Here is a 19194-nt window from a genome sequence, read left to right on the forward strand (position 1 = left end):
TTATTGTGAGTCCCCCACCATACATAATGAGGTTTTATGCAGGAGTCTGGAGACTCTAAATTTAACCCTGGGATCAGCACTTCTGCAGTATGATAGCAGCACTGACAGAGGAACAATGTGAGAATGATACACTTGCATTGCACTGACATCTAGCGAGGGAAGGGCAGAAAGCTAGTCTCGCAAAGCTACAATTTGTGCAAAACAGGTGAAGTTCTTAGGTCACTTAATATCTGAACAAGGGAAAGAAATTGATCAAGACAGAGTTCAAGCAATCCAGCAAATTCCAAAGTCTTACAAGAAGAAACAAGTGCTGTCCTTTTTGGGCATGTGCTCCTACTGTCGAATGTTTATTCCATATTACACACCCCCTGAGGCTCCCCGAAGTGACATAGCCAATGAGAAAAGTTTTCAGACCATGAGTCCGTTGCATTGGCCCCAGAGGCCGAGAGTGCCTTGGTTGAATTTTTAAAAAGACTCTCCAAACTACCCCCACACTGGGGATTCCGAATCCAAACAAACATTTTGTACAAACTGCAGATGAGAAGCGTGGCTGCATGACATATATGCAGTTTCACCATCATGGGGGAAAGTTGAGGTTGGTAGCTTATTTTTCGTCTAAGCTGGACCCGTAGCAACAGGATTGCCTAAATACCTGCGAGCCATGACTGCAGCTGAAAAGGCTATTGTAGCATTCAGGGAGATAGTCGGCTCTGGTGAATTAACCCTACTGGTCCCACATGCGTATCCTTACTGCTTTCCGAGCAAAGGACAGCACACATGTCGGAAGCACATTGGCTCAGATACAATACTGTGTTATTGGAGATGCCTAACATTACAATAAAGCGGTGTAACGTCCATGGCCCTGCTAGCCTTCTCACCACAAAAGCAGACGGAGACCTACATGCTTGTGTCGCTGTGACGAATGAATTTGCAGCCCTAAACCAGACTTGCAGGACTCATCAATTTAGAATCCACATATGAAGGTTTTTGTGGATAAGTCAGCATTCAGGAGCAAGGAGACAAGCCAGAATTGTTGTCAGTATGCTGTAGTGACTACCGACGAGGTAGTCAAAGCGGGATCACTCCCTTCTTATCTGTCAGCCCTCGCAGCAGTGCTGACTGTCTTGACTGAGGCATGTAAGTTGGATAAAGGAAGACAGTGAACAGTTACACCGATTGCAGATACGCATTCGGGGTGGTACATAATTTTGGAATTCCGTGGAAACACAGGGGCTTCTTGACCTCCACTGGAAAGCCTATCACAAACCGTGGCCTGATCTCTGAACTCGTGGAAGCAATCGTATTTCCTAAATCAATCGCTGTGTGTAAATATGAAGCCCACACGAAAAATAACGATTTTATTTCTCAACGTAATACAAGGGCAGGCTCAGCGGCAAGGACGGCAGCCCAGCAGCCGCCAAGTGATCAGTTTGTCATGTGTATGACAAAACTTTTTACCCCAACAGCAGAGGTACGGGAGTTACAGTCAAGGGCCTCGCTGGAAGAAAAGCATGAGTGGTCTAAAGCAGGGCGCAGCGTGAGGGAAGAGGGATGGTGTGGCCCCAATGGTAAACCTTGCCTACCACGATAATTATTTCCATTCTATGCCAAACTGACACACGGTAAGGACCATGTGTCAAAAGGGGGATGCATCCCAGTATTTTGGCATAATGGTACACTAAGGGATTTAATCATTACTCCCAGAAATGTTGTAAACGATGTGTTATCTGTGCCACTAATAATGAGTGGAGGGGAATACAGATGAGTCAGGTAGCACATCCACAACCCCAAAGACTCTTCGAACATTTACAGATGGATTTTATTGAACTAACACTCAGCGACGCGAAAGGATATTATCTGGTAAAAGTTGATATGTTTTCCACATGGGTGGAAGCTGTCCCCACGTCGAAACATGATGCCAGTGGAGTAGCCAAGGTTTTGCTAACTTAAATATGTCCGAGATTGGGCATCCCTCAAAGGCTTAGTAGTGAGAATGATACACCATTTCTCAATAATGCCCGACAGCAAATTAGTAATTATTTAGGAATAAACCAGAAACAATACTGTGCCTATCAGCCAGCGACCAGTGGGGCAGTGGGAAGAGAAAACGCTACCCTCAAAAATTAATTGATAAAATGCTGTGAGGAACTACGGGTGACATGGACGAAGGCACTTCCAATTATGTTAATGTATATGAGATCTAGGAGGAGAGGGAGAGCTAATCTTACCCCGTTTGAGATTTTGTTTGGTAGGCTCCCAATACAGGAATTAGAGCAAGACCCACGGTAAGACAGATAACAGGCCAATGTGAGGGCGAAATGTTGTGTTACTGTAGTAAACTCATAACACTTTTGTTTCAAATGCAGAATCAAGTGAAAGGAGCACGACCCCAACCAGCAGAAGGGAAGCTGCACGATCTAGAACCTGAAGCCTGGATAGTGGTGAAAGACTTCAGGAAGAAAAACTGAAGGCGACGAGGTGGCTGGGACCGTTTAAAGTGTTCCTCACGACACAGACAGCTGTTACGATCGCTGAAAGAGCGACGTGGATACACGCCAGCCATTTCAAACGTGCAACTGGGCCTGAGGAGACATCGGGCAGCACCGGAACCAATTAACTGCAAGTAGTAATCAGAAACCTCGTACGCTTATGGGGATGCCCCAGCTCGCACTCTTAGCAAGCGCCCTGGTATGACTGGCGTCTGGGATACAGCCGCAGATGGTAATCTTAACTGATGGCGCAAGAAGAACATTCACATGCGACCCATGGCCGTTTACAAACCAGTATGACAATAATGTGGATAATAAATATTTATGCAGGGATTCTGGTGGCGCCAGCGACTGGCACTTAGAAGTAGCTGCCACGGCTATAGGGACACCGGACCAAGAACTAGGTAGGAGGTGCCTGGGCACTGGTGATAATATCCAAGACTCAGAAGAGCGATGAGGGAGTCTGGTGAAATGGATAGAACCTTCTCTGACATCGATAGGCAGGTGAATATAGTGGCTTAGTCACTCCCCACAACCCCGTGCCGAGATGCAGTGCAGAAGGTCCTCCAGAAGATAGTAGCACCAGAGCAAGGCAACTACACAAACCAAATCATGGACCTAACCCCAAGCAGGGCAGAGGGCATTAATGTCAAGCCCGAACCTGGAGGGAGTCGTCCGCTAACTCGGTAGTGGAATTGGCCCTGTAGGAGGTTGATGGCGTAAATGCGACGCCAATAGGTTCGGAGATGCGAAGGAACATTGCTAGATGTGAAGGGAACAGAGCATGTGCTTTGGCCCTAATACAACACAGGAAATTAGACGTTGGCTACTTTGATACACGCCAGCCATTGCTGGCTACGCTGCCCAACGGTGGAATGCTGAACGAATTACAGAGCCTGGCGAGAAATGCGAGCTTTGTGCTTCCGCGGCGGTGACTCCCCTGCCCCTGATAAGGGGAGCAATTATGGCAAACCTCGCGCCACTCCCCGAACACAAGGCCAACTGCAGTCCCAAGGCTTACACGCTTCCAACCACAGTCTTCCATATGGTGAAAGGCAGTGGAGAAACGTGTATTTGCACGAATGGCTACCCTCCCTTTGGGGAGGATTGGGGATATTGGATCCTACACATTTTACTACTTGTAGGACTGGTGCTACTCATAATGCTTTGTATAGGACCCTGCTTGTGTACCTGGCTACACCGTTTGCTTATGAGTGCAGCGGGATTCCAAATGGTAAAACATTCAGTGGCCCCGCAACAGGAGAATCCGATTGCGAGGGCCATACCATACCTTGACGTTGACGAATATGACGTGTGAAAATGGGCTGTGCACAGAGCACACAAGGGCAAGTGATGATACCAACACATAGCTGTTAGATGGTGTCTGAGGAAAAGTCTGTTGCTACCTCAGTAATTTTGATGTATAGTTATCTAGCTTTGCATATTTCTTTTGTTGTTGTTTTTGTCATTGCTGTAATATACCAAAAGGGGGGAGATGTAATGGAAAATTAGCAAAATTAACATTTGTTCTGAAATCTGAAAGAGAATACTTTGCTAAATCTAATATTTCGATAAAACTAACACTTTGCTAAAATTTTAAGTAGACAGCCTAGCATTGCTCGATTCTGCAAGCTGACAGCTTCGCCTTGCAAGTCTTGGAAAGCAGTCAGATTCAACAGGATCAGGGAAAACTACGCAATCATACCAACAGCCGAATGTTCCCAGTTTTTGTCCTTGAGCGTGTGATAAGGATAAGTGAAATGTAGTATAAAAATAATATGTGCAAGTTGTTCAGCCCCTTACATGCAGCATATTGCAAAGTGAATTGGGTCCCCTGCAGAGGTTACAGTAAAGCTTTTGCATTCCTCTTGCTAGCATTTGAGTAATGTCGATTTAATTTCCACGACACACGTTCAACAAGTAACCGTCTCCTTCTGCACCACAAGTTGGATCAACAACCTGATGGATCAGCCACATGGCATTTGAGAGAGGTTTAACAAGGAATAGCACATGTGAGATGCAAACACTGCTAGGTTCTTAACCCCAGATCTACCTATTTATTAAGGAGGAACTTGAATAAACTAAGCCACAGCATCACGTTAACCTTGGAGGGAGGGGTGAGCACGTTGATCCAATACCTCTTAATGTTTGCAAGAATGACAATGGTCTTGTTTTAGGACTCAGCAATGGAAAGCAATTATACATCAAATTCAGAAATCCGTTTCACTTCTCGAACCTGGAACACAGGAACAACAGAAGTAGATTATTGGAAACTGTTACAGCAGATGTAGAAGGGGGATGTTTCGTGTCTGGATCATGATATAGAGTTTCAGGAAGAGGCCAATCAGTACGTCCACACTCCAACACAGGACCCATAATAGACCATGCCGCACCTAAATCGTGTTACACAACAACAAGATGAGGCTATTCAACCTTCTAAATGCTGCAACACAAGAACTGGAAGAGGCCACAAAGTTACTGGAAATTTTCACATTAGGTTAAGGCTGTTCAACCGATTGAGTCAATTGCACAAGAATAGCAGACTGGCATGAAACCGTTTGAGATTTTTCTTTTTATGTGAACAGGAGGGGGCAATTCATCCACATTTATGTTCTATGGGAACCGGAGAAGTCCAATCACACCGTCGTTGCGATTTCAGGGATATAGGAGGAGACTGTTCAGTTTCTCTAGCCTGTTATGAAGAAACATGAGGAGACACTTCAGCCACTTGAAACGGTGCACTTCTGCAGCAAGTTTCCATTTGTCCCCAGTCCTGTCATGAAGTAAAAGCAGAAAGCATTCAGGTCTTGAGTGGCTTGGTCAGGAACAGGAGCAGGAAATTCAGCCCTTTGAGACCATAATATAGGAACAGCAGGACGACATTCAGCGTGTCAAGACTATAATGTAGGAACACCAAGAAACCCATTCAGCACTCGAGTGTGTAAAGTAGGAACAGAATGAATCCAATCAACCACTCATGCCTCTTTCACGGCAATTGGAGGCTGTACTTTCTGCCGGCTTGTGCCTGTTACACAGGAATTGAAAGGGAATGTGGAGATTATAGAAAGGGAAAAACTTCGAATAACCAATTCAGAAGGGAATGAAAAGTAGTGAGCAAATTATTGGAATTGAAGTCAAATTGTTAGATTCTGTTTGCAAGGTGATTATCAAAGTCAACCCTTAATCCATCCCAAACAAAATGATTTTATGATGGATAAATTGTTCTTGAATCATTTAGCTGAGTTTCCTTTAATGTGACAAGCATGATGGATAAAAGGGATCCGAGAGATGTATTATATCTGCCCTTCCAGATAGGCATTGCATAAAGTGCATCATAAAAGATTCAAATGCAAGGTAAGAGCACAGAGGGTCAAGAACATTTAATTTCTTGGAGAGGATTGGCTAACCAATAACAAAAAAAACCATGATGTGGATGTGCTGTTATTGGACTGGTTTGGAGAAGGTCAAAAATCACACGACACCAGTTTAAAACTGAATAGGTTTATTTGAAAATGCTAGCTTTCAGAGCCCTTCTCCTTCATCAGGTGTTAGTAAGAGAGGCAGGCCTTAACACAGAATTGATAAGGAAAACACCAAGAGCTCATACAATTCATGCACATGACATGAACACATCTAATATAGCTCTTAAACATTTCAGCATTTAGAATGGAGGGGCAGATTTTGCTTTGATGATGAGAATCCAACAATTTTCTTCAAGTCAATGCCTGGAGATAACTTCAAGCATTATCGATGCAAAGTGCGTGACACCTCCGGTCTGACAATGAATTTTAAGCGTGAGGTCTTGTTTACAGTCTGTCTGTGTCTTAACCCGGCGTCAGATTGGCTTTATTTCCTACATAGGAGTTTATAACGTACAACATTGACTGTTGACAAATTGCGTGCTTTTTGAACAAAATAGAATGCAGCTGCAAAAGCAAGCTTGCAAATCCAAATCCACACTGCAGATTTACATGTATGTGCGTGTGAGTGTGGCGGGGGTGGAGTATGTCTGTGGGTGTGGTTGTTGGGATGTGTGTGTGCGTGTGAGAGAGAGAGAGACTGTGAGTGTGAGTGTGTGTAAGTGGAAAGTCAGATTATGTATATCTACATTAAAACACAGACAGATATAGCAGATATTTTTCCCCATGCTCACTCTGTAATTTCAGAGCTTCCATTCTCTGTAGTCTCTGCTCCATTTGTTGTTCAATTGTACACACCCAGATGCTGTAATTACAGTCTTCATGCTTAATCCAGAATTGGATCACCAAGTCCTCAGGTCTCCCTGAATGTCTGAGACAGCCTACAGCACAACCCCCTGCAAATCATCTCCAACATATCTACTAACTTTTCAATAACAGGAATCAGACTGAAGCCCGTCAGTCATAAGGTAAATGCCTGTTTCTTTAAAATACTACACCAGGGGCTTCCTCATGTTACTGACCACATTGTCAGCTGAGAAGACAAACACAGGCTTGCGGGGGACAGGTACTAACCAACCTTCAAAGACGTGAGTGAAGCTGCAGCGCACCACGTACAACATGGAGCACCACACGACCAACACCGGGAAATGAACAACAGCCTGACAAACCTCATGTCCTTGTTTCTGAGCCTCACGATGCCAGCACTCGATACATTCGGAAGCCAAACACCCAAGGTCAGGGAACGATACAGAGGGACAGAAAGATTCGCGTTAAAGATAGAAAGAGACAATTAAGATAGAAACAAAACATGTTGAAAAATGGAGGAAGACACAGGGGAGTACGTCTAATTGGAAGTGTGAGACATTGATCGATGCAATCACAAGAATGAGAACATTGAATAAAGGCCATGCCTCACAGAACAAACACAGACGGTCTTAACTGAGATAAGTTGACAGCTTAGCATGGAGAGCAGTGCACACTATGCTCGTGTAATTCTTAATAAGCTGGACTATCCGCCCAGCATGGGGAATATTGAAAACCTTGGACAGTATATTCCTGCTATACGTGCAATAGCTATCTGTTACGCATGGGAAGATTTGTAGTCCATATTGTAAATAACGGTAAATGGGGCTCCAAAAAATTATGATTCTGTATCTCCATGCATCAGCTCGATGCAATAGGTTTTTTTTTAAGAATGCATGCGTGTGTGTACGACTGAGGCGATGATAGACGTGAAAATCATTGTCTAAGATAGAACACATATGAAGAATATCAGTTTAATTATGAATAACTGCAGGGATTGGGATGATGGACAGAGAGGGAGTGAGAAACAGTTCATGGACAGATGTGAGGATATGCTTGAGAGTATTAAAGTAAAGGCATTGCCAGACCCAATAACAACATATATCAGTGCGCAAAGGAATGACAGAACGATGGGGAATTTTTTTGAGAGTTCAGATAAGAGCCGCATGGAATCGACGCAGATCTACATCTGCAGGTTTGAAGCTGGGAGTATTAGCAGCTGATTATTGGCTTTATTAAGACTGTCTATCATAGCGCAAAGTTCAAATAGCAGATGGGATGAGCCAGTGAAGTATATCCTACATGCGTCAGTAATTACAATTAGGAGTGGGCAGTTTATGGTATCAGGAATTAAATCAAGGCCAAAGGGATCACTACAGTTGTCATTTATCTGTTTCAGCCTTAGATATTGGTCAGGGATGGGATGGAGGCAAAGGAAGGAAATTGAGTTTGTAATCAGAATAGAAAACAGTGCTCTATGCTCCCAATATTTAAATATCAAGGGCAGTGATACAATGAAACATGTTTCACAGCTGAAATTGAGTAGGTCAACATAGAGACCCATAGTAACACTGCCCGAAGCATCGAAGGAGATAGTGAATTATCAAGGTCACGGATGCAGTTAAAACTGGTTTGCAAAGTGACTATCTGAATTCAGAGTCTCAGCAGGAACAATAAGAACGGCAAGGATGGTAGCGTCAATGAAAAGAACAGTGTTATAGTCAAACATGATTTATAGAATCAATTACTAAACTGTGAGCCTTACCAGAGACACGAAAGAAAGCTCTGACTGCATAACGAATATATTGAATAATGTAAAGTGCATATTCGATCCAACATGATAATGAACTTCGATAATGATATGTAGAAGGAAGCCAAACATCCCAGTATAAACTTATGTCCATTGTTGGAAGATTCTGTCTAATATTCTCAGATTCTGTGAAATTATTGGAACATCGTAGTCTAACGTTCTCAGATTGTGATCTCTCCAGCCCCTCTCTGTGGAGCTGCGAAGTCATGTTAGTACTGTTGGTGATGCTTCCGCTCATCTGATGGGTTAACACGTTGAATGGAGCCGACTTATGGTTAAAAGATGGAAACCCTCCACTGGAATGCTTGGATTATTTGGATATTGACATTAATCACAGTCACCAAAGGAATACGTGAATTTAAACCCTTTTTTACATCACTTTACGTATCACAATAAAACGAACATTTCCTCGATCTGGATGGAATGGACGAGGTTGGCTGACCATAAATTTTCAATACTTTAAATCTTTCCTCCCTGTATGTAGGAGCAGTGTCAGATCACTGCAGGATTGTATATGACAGAGATAAACTAACAGAGCAACTGCACAAAATGCCTGGTGGGCATTTTCTCGAGACCATAAAATAGGGTAACAAGATTTATTGCCCATTGCTTTTTTGTAATTTCATTCCTATTGTTAAGTGCCCTTTTACCAATCATTCCAAAACCTCGAGGAATCATCCAAAGTATTTACATTGCTGCTTAGGAACAGGCGGAAGCAATTCTGTCCCCATGTGCCATTTGCAGAAGGATAGGAGAAGGCCATCAGCCTCTCTTTCCTGTTGTACCAGGGTAATTCAGCTTCTCGAATCTGTTACAGAGGGATAGAAGGAGGCCATTCAGCCCCTTGACCCTGTTATAGGTGAACAGGAGGAAGCCATTCTACCTCTTTAGTCTGTTATGCAGTAAATATTAGTTTTAAAATACTTATGGAGAAATTAGTCCTGACATAAACGTTAAAGTTTGAGTAAGGACAACTTTGTACGTTTTAGGCTGGCACTTTGAAAAGATGCTTGAGAGAAGCTATTGGCATGAAAGTGGGAGGCCTTCACAAATGAGATTAAAGAGTCTAGCGACAGTATATTTCTTTTCATGAGGAGGGTAAGGCTGGTAGGTGTAGAGAATGCTAGATGGCTAAAAGGATGGACGTTCTGGTCAACAAAAAGAAAGAAGCATATGGTAGGTGTAGGTAGCAAAGCTCCACTGAATCCATCGAGAAGTACAAGGGCAGTAGGATAATACTCAAGAGGGAAATGAGGAGGGAAACATGGCGACATAATATGATTTTGGTAAGCAATGATCCAAAGAGTTTCTGCGAACATATTAAGGTCAAACGAGAAACTGGGAGAGACTAGGTCCTCTGAAAGTTCAGCAAAGCGACCAATATGTGGAACCACAGGATTTGGGGAGACACTAAATAAATATTTCTCATTCGTATGTCCTGTGGAGAAGGATACGTGCTGCAGATAACTTGAGGAAATGAACAATGATATCTTGACAAGTGTGCCTATGACAGAAGATGAGGAGCTGTCCATCTTAAAATGCATTAAGGTGAATGACTCCCTGTCTTTTTTTCCTCTTTTTTGCAGGGGTATTCCCCCGTGTCGTAACAGAATCAAGTTTCGGGAATGTGCTTTATTCTTGATGCTACTGAAATAACTCCACAGAGGCCGGCATCCCATCACCAGAGAGAGTACTTGACATTGATCCAGTTCTCTCAGAGGCAGCTGTCAGGGTGACAGAACCATTGACACCCCTGTTTATGTTTTTCACATTCCTGTTCTTTTTTGTGCGTGTGCTGGTGTGAGACAGTGAAAGACACAAGGTGTACAAATCTTTATTCCATTTCCACGACCAGGAAGAAAAGAAACACCCAAGTGTCCAGTGACCAGCAGTGCCCTTCACACCAAATGACAATGCTGCGTGATCAAACGGTGAAGGGGAGGGCAGGGATTAAACCAAAATAGAGTTGGAACTCCCTGTCTTTAAAGCCACTCCTGGATAGGCACGCGGAACTTAGTACAATGAAAGGCATGCAGATTAGTTTGGTTTTAGAGAAGCATGAAAGATCTGCACAATATCGAGGGCTAAATGGCCTGTACTGTTCGATGTTCTCTGACCTAGTCAGGTGTTTCACAGAAACCATTGAGAAGCTCGGAAAGTAATTGTTCAGCCTCTCGCTGAGATACTTGTATCATGGACAGTCACAGGTAAGCTGCCAGAAGACGGCAGGGTGGCTTATAATGTGCGAATTTTAAAGAGCAACTGGGAAGGAAAAGCCAGTAACTGTAGACCGGTCTGCCTGATGTCATTGGCGGGTACATTGCTCCAGTGGACTCTGAGAAACTTGTTCTTGGAAAGGCAAGGACAGAGAAAGATAGTCAATATGGCTTTTTGTTTGGGAAATCATATTTCACTAATTTGATTGCGATTTATGAAGATGTGACTAAGTACATTCATGAAGGTGCGAAAGTATGTGTTGTCCATATGGTCTTCGGTAAGGTGTTGAAAAAGATTCCTCATGGTAAACTGGGTAGCACTTATTGGATCACATGAAATACAGGGAGAGTCGGAGGTAATTAACCCGAAGGTAAGAGATGAAGGAAATGTTTGTGGAGAGTTTTTGTTTTGAACTGGATGCCTGTTTTTTGCTGAGTATCATAACGATCTAATGGATTTTGTAATGAACATAAATGATTTGGATGTGAATAAGGTAGGAATGCGTCGTGGGTTTGCAGGTAATACCAACATTGGTGATTTAGTGAACAGTGAAGATAATTAACTCAGAGTACAACGGGACCCTGATCAGATGAGCCAAAATGTCGAGGACTTGCTAATGGAATTTATTTTCGACAAACTTAAGGGGTAATGGTTTGATGAGGCAACTGGGGGCAGAAGTTATAGGTAGGAACTTGGGATATATTGCCAGCCACATACACCAAAATATAAATCATAGAAGCTATGTAGTGTAGAAACAGGCCATTCTGCACAATGTGTGCACACTGACCCGCCAAACAGCATCTCGACTTATACAGCCATGTATTAACCCGCTAACCGGACATTTCCCACAGCCAATCCACCACAACCCAGGATACTGCGCAGCAGTTTAGCAAGGTCACTGCACATGTTGGACTGTGGGACGAAAGCCAAAAATAGTGTTGAAACCCACACAGACCCAGGGAGAATGTGCAAACACCACACATGCAGTCACCCAAGGTCGAAATCAAAGTTAGGTCCTTGGTGCCGTGAGCTAGCAGTGCTAGCCAGTGAGCCACATTCTACCCCCGTGACCAGCGTACAGTGACTGCATTCTCCTACTTTCTCTGGAACCTTCACATCTGTTCAGATGATCACGAGTTCTAGTGGAGTACTTTCAGCATGCTCACCGTTTCTCTCGCACGAGGATTTACATTACCCCTCCCAAACTTTGATGGACAGGGCCTTCAGCTGAAACTGACCCATGTCTTGAACTTCTTCCCTCATTCCCCCTCCCCCTTTCGAGATTAAGTCAACTATTACTACTGTGGTATGCACAATAATTGATGATTGAAAAATAAAACAGAGTGCATATGCTGGAGATCTGAAACAAAAGTTATTCTAATGCAGTGTCCTCAGATTTGAAATGTTCCCTCTGCTTTCTTCCTTCAGATGTTACGAGTCCTGCTGAATTTTGCCAGCAATTTCTTGCATACCTAACGCCCTCCTTACAATATGCACAAAATTTGCAGGTTTGACTTTGAGCGATAACTCCCACTCGAATTTGTTTCTTCTTGATTTTCCTAACTCCAGACAAAATGTTTCTTTATATTCTGAGCACCGTGGGATGTGGTGAGATTAATTATAGATTCAGTGAGATGTTCCCTGAGGCCTTCCTTGATGTTAAGATAAGTTCGCTGCATCGTGTTTGTCGTTCTCAAGGGGAATGGTGAGATTCTTTCCTGGGCTCCCCTTGTGCTGGTTGAGTGGAGAATCACAATGATCTCCCTACAATTATAAACGTTGCTCCCGGTAGCTGCTCTAATCTTGGGAGCAAATTCAGAGCAGGCAGGCATGGTCTGCTCTCATGGCCCTCACTCCTGGACCTGGGGGAAGGTGAGGTCCTGCCTGTGACCTTCTCACCCGAGAGGAGCTCATGCCCATGCCCAAAGGTTTGGGGAGCGCAGAAATGTCACCCTGCCTGCCACGTACAGGCTCAATATCAGGGGCTGTGCAGGTTATCTCCACATGACTGTGCTTGTTACAGTGCACTATGAGGTTTCAAAGAATGCACAGGTTTCTTGGGATGCTGGGTAATTCCAGGATCTCCCGTGGTGGGAATGGTGTGCAATAAGAAGTGGGGGAAGGCCGATGTGATTCTCATAGTGAGGACTCAAACACCAATTAATGTGGGGAGTTTGTTGAGCTCCCCTCAGGCTGATGTTAGAGATCTCTCCCCAAATCCAAATCAACTGGCACTTTGCATAAAAGTATTAATTCTTAAGATGAATCCATAAGAACAGAAGGAATTGGAGCAGGAGTCGGCCATCTAGCCCCTCACGCCTGTACTGCAATAACGTCAGGGCGGATCTTCTCATAGACTCAGCTCCACTTATCCGCCCTCTCACCATTACCCTTGATACCTTTACTGTTCCAAAATCTAGCTTTGCTTTAAAAGCATTTAGAAAACTAGCCTCAAGTACTTCACTCAACAGGGTATTCTACAGATTCAAGTGAAGATGTTCCTCCACAACTTTGTCCAAAATCTGTTCCCATTCATTTTAAAAGTCCCCCTCGTTGCTAGTTTCACCCAACAGTGAGAACATCCTCCCTACTATTACCGTATCTACTCCCTTCACAATGTATGTTATCATAAATACAAAATCATTCTTCAAAGTCCCCATGAGTATAGTCTCAATCTACTTGATCTCTCATCATTATTCAACGCTCTCAATTCTAGAATCAGCATAATGTAACTCTTCTGCACCCATCGAGTGCTAGTACATTCTTTCTCAAGTCAGGAGTCCAAACCTGTATGCGGTACACGAGATGTGGCGTCATCAGCACCATTTACATCTCCAGCATAATCTTTCTGTTTTTAAAATGTATCCATTCAGCAATGAACGATAATATTCTAGTTGCCTTCTTAGTTATCTGCAAATCAATGTTTTGTGAGTCCTGCACAAGGAAAACCAGGACCCTCTGCATAGCAGCATACTGCAACCTTTTACCATATATAAAGTTGTCCAGTGTACTGCTATTCCTGCCAAAATGGATGAACTCACATTTACCAACATCGTACTCAATCTGTGAGACCCTTCCCCACTCATTATACTATTTATACCCCTCTGCAGTCGTTCAGTGTCTTCTATACACTTCGCCAGCCCACTAATTTTCTGTCTTCTTCAAACTTTGTCACACACGAAATCACCCACGCAATACCCTGATCAATGCATTTAAAATCCTCCTTTTCAATCAAAGAGATAACATTCTTTGTTCGGAGATCTACCCTACCTAATCTTTAGTATTGTATAAAATCCATTAATACCAGGGATTAAGCTTAGTCAGCATGGTTTTGTAGGATAGTCAGCATGGTTTTGTAGGATAGTCAGCATGGTTTTGTAGGATAGTCAGCATGGTTTTGTAGGATAGTCAGCATGGTTTTGTGAAGGGCAGGTCGTGCCTCACAAACCTTATTGAATTCTTTGAAAAGGTGACGAAGGAGGTTGATGAGGGGAAAGCGGTAGATGTGGTATATATGGATTTTAGTAAGGCGTTTGATAAGGTTCCCCATGGTAGTCTACTGCAGAAAATAAGGAGATATGGCATTAAGGTTGAGTTGGAGGTTTGGATTAGGAATTGGCTGGATGGAAGAAGACAGAGGGTAGTAGTTGATGGAAAAGTTTCTTCATGGAGTGCCGTCACTAGCGGTGTTCCGCAAGGATCTGTTTTGGGACCATTGCTGTTTGTTATTTTTATAAATGACCTGGAAGAGGGGTTAGAAGGTTGGGTGAGCAAGTTTGCGGATGATACGAAAGTTGGAGGAGTTGTTGACAATGAGGAAGGATGTGGCAGGTTACAGCAGGATATCGAGAAGCTGCAGAGCTGGGAAGAAAGGTGGCAAATGGAATTCAATGTAGCTAAGTGTGAGGTGATTCACTTTGGGAAGAATAACAAAAAGATGGGGTACTGGGCTAATGGTCGGATACTTGGTAGTGTGGATGAGCAGAGGGATCTTGGTGTCCATGTACACAGATCTCTGAAAGTTGCCACCCAGGTAAATAGTGCGGTGAGGAAGGCATATGGCGTACTGGCTTTTATTGGTAGAGGAATTGAGTTCCGGAGTCCTGAGGTCATGATGCAGTTGTATAAGACTCTGGTGCGGCCGCATCTGGAATATTGTGTGCAGTTTTGGTCGCCATACTATAGGAAGGATGTGGAGGCACTGGAACGGGTGCAGAGGAGGTTTACCAGGATGTTGCCTGGTATGGAAGGAAGATCGTATGAGGAAAGACTGAGACACTTGGGGCTGTTTTCATTAGAGAAAAGAAGGTTTAGGGGTGACTTGATTGAGGTGTACAAGATGATTAGGGTTTAGGTAGGGTTGACAGTGTGAACCTTTTCCCGCGTATGGAGTCGGGTATTACAAGGGGGCATAGCTTTAAATTAAGGGGGGGTAGATATAGGACTGAAGTTAGGGGTAGGTTCTTCACTCAGCGAGTCGTAAGTTCATGGAATGCCCTGCCAGTAGCAGTGGTGGACTCTCCCTCTTTATGGGCATTTAAGCGGGCATTGGATAGGTATATGGAGGATAGTGGGTTAGTATAGGTTAGGTGGGCTTGGATCGGCGCAACATCGAGGGCCAAAGGGCCTGTACTGCGTTGTATTCTTCTATGTACTTCTATGTACTTCTATGTCCTTCTAATCTAAAATCAGGTGGATGTTCAGTTCTCAGTGTTGGTCGCCCAAACACCATGTTTCTCCAATGCCATAAAGTCATATCCATTTCTTAATCTTATTTGAGAACATAAAATATTTTACAATAGAGTACCTTTCATCAACTTTTTAAAATCATTGTTCTCTTCTTTACTTCCACCTTTATTTCTCATACTGACGCCGTCAGGAAACAGTGTGACACCGTCATACTCACAGAATCAGGCTTGATGGGTCATGTTTCAAGAAGCCTCATCACCAACACTCGGGCTATCTGTTCATCCGGCATGATAAAACCACCAGTGGTGGCGACACGGTGGGATACAGTCGGGAAAGGAGTTACCCTGGAATTCCGCAACATTGATTCCAGAACCCGGGAAATCGCATAGTAACAGGTCAGAGATGGTCAAGGAAAGCTGCCAGTGATAGACACCCACTGCCCTCCACACTATTCTTCGGTGATTACACAGTTCCCCTCGATGTCGAAAACAAATCGGAGGAGGCACTGAGGGTGCCAAGGACACAAGAATTAGTCTGGGGGTGGGACTTCAAAGTCTATCACCAAGAGTGTCGCCATAGGCCACCACTGACTGAGCAGGGAGAGGCCTCAAATTCTAAGCAGCCAGACTGGGGGAAAGTGATGGGGGAACCAACAAGAGAAAAATATTTTAAACAAAACAATTGTCACAGATGGATCTGCCCCAACATTATCTGTAGGAGCAGCCAGCACACGGTCCTCTTGGAGGGAAAACCTCAGCCTCATATTGAAGATACCGCCCACTGTGTTATGTGGCATTCCCTCCTGTGCAGTAGGACATACTTCTAAAGGACCGAGCAAATGGAAACTACACCTCCATGAGGCACTATGGGCTAGCTGTAGCTGCAGCATTAATGGCCTTCCCTCCATCATAAAATCAGAAGTGAGCTGTTCACTGATGGTTCCAAAACTTTCAGCACCATTCACAACTACACCGATACTATAACAGGCTATTCAGACCATGAGAAACTTTAAACAGGAACAGAATGAGGCCATTCAGTCGTTCGAGTCTTTTACTCGGCAATTGAACCAGATCTTTAATCTCTTATCTGTTACATGGGAAATGGAAGGGAATATTCAGCCTTTCAAAGCTGCTACACAGGAATACTGGAATAACTGGTTAGTGAAATGGGAGCTGGGCTAAATTATGGTTAAATCAGTCTCTATCAGTTTGACAGAAATTAACGACTGCGGTGACGCAGTGACCTGTGCTTGGGCCTCAGTTATTTGCCACTAATATCAACGTTTTCGAAAGATTTAACAAACGTATTCTAACTAAGATAGGCAGGAAATTAAGATGGCAGGAGGCGGTGCAGTATCTCTAATTGGATAAACAATGGATGACAATTTGGCACCTGGAATATAACGTGGGTAACTGTGAACCTGTTACTTTTACAGGAAGAATAACAAGCTATATATTTATAAATGTGGAGAACTTACAGGACTTCGTGATACGTGTGTACTGGAGGATTCACGCTGTCGTTCACAAATGGGAAGTGTTGCTCCATCTCCTTGAAGGTCTGCTCCCTGATGTTCTCAGTGGCCAGTTGCTCTCAGTACACACCGGACATTTTTATTGGCTTGGATGGCGGTGGGGAGTGCTGGGAGTGTATGTTTTGTATTGTGTATCAAGGGGACGGCCTTTATCCCATTGGCCATCCTTTCTTTTGACGTGGAGACTCGAGGACAATGCGAATGGCTGACTGCTTCTGAATGAAGACGCCATCACAGTGGGCCTTCACGATCATGATGTAATGTGCATGGTCACAGTGTAACATTAATTGAGGGAGGGACGGAGGATCCAATCACAAGAATGAAAACTAAATGCATTGCCAGATCAGCTGAAATAGTTAGTGAGAACTTATTCTCAATCCGAAAAACAGAGAACCATTAATTCAGAGGAGATATCTGTTCAGCACAGTGTGAAGTTCGAGCTCTGTTCAGTCTAACCCAGCAGTCTGCCGAGTGCGGAAAAATGTGCAGACCACGCCAGTGCATTAATCTATATACTCGGAGTAGATATGAGTCTAACGCTGGGAGCTATCCCCACCACAGCAGTGCATTCATCCAGACACACCAGATATCTATCCAGCACTGGCAGCGATGCAGATCTCAGCAGTGCATTGCTCTATAAACCCTGTCGTGCGTCACAAGCTATGCAGATCAAAGCTGTACAATTGTATTCAGGCTACTCTCAGTGAAGCACAGTGGAAAATGTTGAGATGGATTTTCAATCACTTTCTCTAACTTTCAATATGTTTTGATATACTTTTCCAACCTTTATTTATTCTATTTTCTGGAGAGACTTCTTCTTCACAAACTTTTAAAATTTTAAAATTCCTCCGATGGGAATGGAGGAGGTGAGTCGCAGACAGGGGGCTGTCGCAGGGATGGGAGGCCTCGAGAAAGCACAGTGTGCTCTTGAGACTGGACCGACTACAATCTGGATCGTGAACTTGGTGCGGCCTGGAGAATGGGCCCGATATCGTCTGGAGACTGAGCCTGGTATGGTGTGGAAACTGGGCCTTGTATGGTCTGGAGACTGGGCCTGGTATAGTGTGGAGACTGTGCAAGGGGCCGCCTGGCGACTGGGCCTGGTGCTGTGTGTCTACTGGGCCTGGGGAACTATGGAGACGAGGACGGTGTAGTCTATTCACTAGGTCTGGTACAGTCTGGAGACTCGGACCGGTGCAGCCTGGGAACTGGTCCCATTGCGGCCTGGAGACTGAGCACGGTTTGGCCAGGAGACTGTGGTCAGTGCAGTCTGGCGACTTGCCCCGGGCCCGGCACTGTCTGGCTACTGAGCCCGGTGAAACCTGGAGACAGGACTCGGTAGTGTCTGGATACTGAGCCCAGTGAGGACTGGATACTGGGCCAGGTTCGTTCTGGAACCTGGCCTGGTATGGTGTGGAGACTGGAGTGGTGCCGCCGGGAGACTGGTCTTATTGCTGTCCAGCGACTACGCCTGTGGAATTCTGGAGACTGGTCCCATTTTACAAAAGACTAGGTCTGGAACAGTCTGGAGACTGGGCTCGATGCACTCCGAATACTGGCCCCAGTGCAGTCTGGAAACGGGGCCCGACCCAGTGTGGAGAATGGGCCCGGTGCGGTCTGGAGACTCTTTGCTGGCACAGACTGGTGTGTCAGGGACTGCAATTTGTGTTTGTTCATTTTATTCCCTTTTACTCTTCTTCTGGACTTTCAGTTCTCATTCTTTCATTTTTGGATCAAATACTTAAGAATCTATACCTAGATTTCTTGTACCTAAGATCGCGCCATAAGTGAAACCATTGCAATGTTGCCACTGCATTCATTAAAGTGTACGTGTCATTTAAGCCAATTCAATTCAAATGTGAGGGATTCACTGTCTGTGATGGCTTTTCCAAACAAAGCTGCTGCTTGTGCAGTGGCACGGGGCATACAGCAGAGGCGGGCATTACATCACTTAGAACACAAGATGGAGAGCCAAAGAGAGAGAGTGAGAGAATAAGGAGACGCATTTTGATCCTCATTTCAATGGATTCACTCGCAAAACAACAGAACCCCAATTGCTCAGAGACGCAGATGCCGAGATAGACGCATTAACACACTAAAGCACGCACACGTAGACATAGGAAAAAACAAACACACACACAGGGGACACACACACACACACACACACACACACACACACACACACACACACACACACACACACACACACACACACACACACACACACACACACAC

Source organism: Chiloscyllium plagiosum, unplaced genomic scaffold, assembly GCF_037043375.1.
Source record: "Chiloscyllium plagiosum isolate Xiang-an unplaced genomic scaffold, Cpla_swu_hap1 HiC_scaffold_38, whole genome shotgun sequence".
Taxonomy (NCBI): Eukaryota; Metazoa; Chordata; class Chondrichthyes; order Orectolobiformes; family Hemiscylliidae; genus Chiloscyllium; species Chiloscyllium plagiosum.